General features: G+C 38.9%; 1 protein-coding gene across 2 annotated transcripts in view; it reads left to right on the forward strand.

The window, feature by feature from the left end:
* The window catches only part of BCAT1 (branched chain amino-acid transaminase 1, cytosolic), a 67,293-nt gene that overhangs the window by 27,017 nt on the left and 37,071 nt on the right, over nt 1-3,205 (forward strand). The gene's annotated exons all lie outside the window — the stretch shown is intronic.

Consider the following 3,205-nt stretch of genomic DNA (forward strand, 5'->3'; position numbering starts at 1 on the left):
TCAGGTTCAATACTAACAACCCAACATCCGAAGAAGCTGGGTTTGGCTGACTTTAAACCGTCTGTTTTATCCAACCTTTCCCTGTTGATTACAGCACTATGAATGCACACACATGAACACACAGGCACAGGCCTTTATTTCCTTAGTGATTCTGATAAGTGTAGAGGTGGCTTGACCACAGTCAATAGCAGAAATATGCACAACCACAGACTGAAATTCTATTTGATCATTGCTCTTAGCCTTCTACTTTTTCAGTGAACCTCAGTGCCATTTCATCCCACTCTCTTCATTTGAGAGGTGGTGGAGTAAGACAATACTGAATTATGCCAGGTCTGAGAATGTGTCATTGAAAAGGGTGCACTCTGATGCTAGGGACAGCCCTACAGGCTGTCAGGAGTCAGCCCCCCAGCACCTTTAATCGGATCCTAGGCTGTCATCACAGATCTGCAAACTACCAGCAGATTTGATTTTTTTATTAGCACTCAAAGGCAGGCTGACCTTGGCTAATGCAGAAGTTGGTTAATGCCTCATATTCAATTAACTTCATTTTCGTACATTTGGATTGTCCCTTAATAAATATCTGGAGTTGAACTCGACTAGAGAAGCAGTCTGCATTTGGTTAAAGCACAGATACACATAATGCAATTGAATACTACAGAGTGACATTTTCATCTCACATCAGCAGCCTCCCCATTTGCAATGTCTTGGAAATCTTTCAGTATGAAATTTTCATTAAAACTTGCATTTTAAAATCCTGCTGCCATTTTGTGAGTGGGCAGTAGAAAGGCTGGAGATCAGGTATGTGAACCCCAAATGGCCCACTTCATTTCTGGTTCACTCTACAGGGAGCTGAAGGACATTTCACTGACATGACTTTCCTTTCCTTTTATCACCTTGTAAAATCTTTATATTGTACTTTGAATTCCTGTAGTCATACTGATTGCCATGGAAAGGATTCCCTTGATTCACTGCCTTTTCTTGTGCTTATACGCTTTTTTTTTTTTGGCAGCTGGCCAGTGTGGGAATCTAAACCCTTGACCTTGGTGTTATCAACACTGAGCTTTAACCAACTGAGCTGACCATCCAGCCCTTATGCCTATCCATCTTGTCATCTTTTCCCTTCACAATTAGTTTCTGAACAGATTTGAAGACTAGTTAGCACAGCAGCAATTTATAATCACTAACTTGGCTGTGATCCGAACTTTTAATGTATTCTTTTGCAGTCCTATTTGATGTATATCCATTCCACTGTTTATAAAAAGTATTAAATTTCATTTGCATAAATGTTAGCATATTTCATATTAACAACATTTTAGTATCTTCAAACCTTGAGTCTGTTTTTAGAGATACAGCTTATGTGCATTGCTTTTAGTCTGTTTAATCAGCCTCTTATCTGGCCACTCCTCCTAATGGGTATTCTCTTGAGGCTGTCCCTTGCTCATTTCAATTGTCACAGGGGACTTTTTTTACTCTTTGGAATTTCTGTACATGCCACTCATTATCATGGTGCATGTAAGTTTCCTGTCTTGGTTTTTTATTCCCTTCTGTCTTCATTCACCACTCCTGTATCCTCTCTCTCCACTGGAAGTCATTCTCCCAAAGTGCTTATGCTAATCTGCTCTCCCACCAGTGATGTATGGAAGTTCCACATGCCTCACAGCCCTGCCAACACTGGATCGTCTTACTAATTTTTGTCATTCTGATGTATGCAGTCTTGCTTTATCTGTGCTTTTAATTTTTTACTTTCCTGAGGGCAAATTATGTTGAGCACCTTTTTACATGTTCACTGATTATAGAAATCCACTTGAAGTGCCTTTGCAAGTCTTTTGCCATTTTTACAAAAATTGGCTTGTCATTTTAAGTTTTTGAGTCTTTACGTATTCTGGATATAAATCCTTTGTCAGATATATGTATCACAAACAACTTGCCAGTCTGTGGCAAATCCCTTGTCAGATAAATATATTGCAAATAGTTTTCCAGTCTAGTTTTCTCTTCCTGATGTCTTTCAATGAACAGAAGTACTTAATTTTAATGTTGTTAAATTTATTTTTTCTTTATGTTTTGTGATTTTTATGTATTTTAAAGAAATTCTTTCTTATACTAAGGTTATACAGTCTAAAGAAATTCTTCCTTACTCCAAGGTCATTCTTCCATTTTAAAGTTTTGCTTTTTCCATTTAAATGAAATCCATGTGGAAGTGAACTTTGTGTGAAGTTGAGGTCTCAATTTTATTTTTCTCCATATGGAAACCAAGTTGTTGCAACACCATTCATGGACTGGTCTGTCTTTCTCTCACTGACTACAGTGCCACTTTCCATAGATGAAGGCTCTCTAGCTGGTCCTTTTTAAAAATATAAATAGCAGCAATCCTCTGAACAATTTAATTTGTATTACTTTTTTTTTTGCACTTACAATTTGCTTTGGGGATCCTTCTGTATTGGTACATATGGGTCTGCCTCTATGTTTTTCCATTTTCTTAGCCATAGGGTATTCCATTGTATATATATACTATACTTAATTGAATACAGGATGTCACAAATTATAAGATGCACCATTGTTGTATGCACTGAGATGGAGAAACATTGCCAAACTATGACACAGTACTTTCCCAATAAACCTGAGATTCATGAATTAGTCATATCAGCCTGTTTCTCTGGATGTGTGTTTTCTGAGGAAATCTGGAGTTTCTCCTGCCATCAGTTGCACCCTTTGGCTTGTAATGGGCATTTTTATTTTTGCATGTATCTTCATAACATGGCAAACTCAACATGTATATTATCACCAGTGCCCATAGGCCATTGGAAGTGTCATCAGTATGAACAGCTATGACAGCTTTGCCATGACTGCTGCTTAACCGAAACCATTGTAAACTGCTGAGTCTGAATTTCAGACATGTTAGAAGTGAAAAAAATGGACACGTTAGAATCTGTGAAATATGGTCACATAATTTATATAAGCAGTTTCCTGTTGATCAACCATTATGTTGTTGTTGTAACAAGTATAAGCACTGTTACTGGTAAATCGAATAAAGCAGTGATGGAGTTTGGATGTGTTGTCCCCTCCAAAACTCATGTGGAAATTTGATCTCCGGGGCCGGCCCGGTGGCGGTGGCGCACTGCTGCAGTGCGCCGCTTGGGAAGCGCTGCGGCGCTCCCTCCGAGGGTTCGGATCCCACATACAGACTGGCCGCTCACTGGCTGAGCAA

This window comes from Galeopterus variegatus, unplaced genomic scaffold (assembly GCF_000696425.1).
Source record: "Galeopterus variegatus unplaced genomic scaffold, G_variegatus-3.0.2 Scaffold4144, whole genome shotgun sequence".
Lineage (NCBI taxonomy): Eukaryota > Metazoa > Chordata > Mammalia > Dermoptera > Cynocephalidae > Galeopterus > Galeopterus variegatus.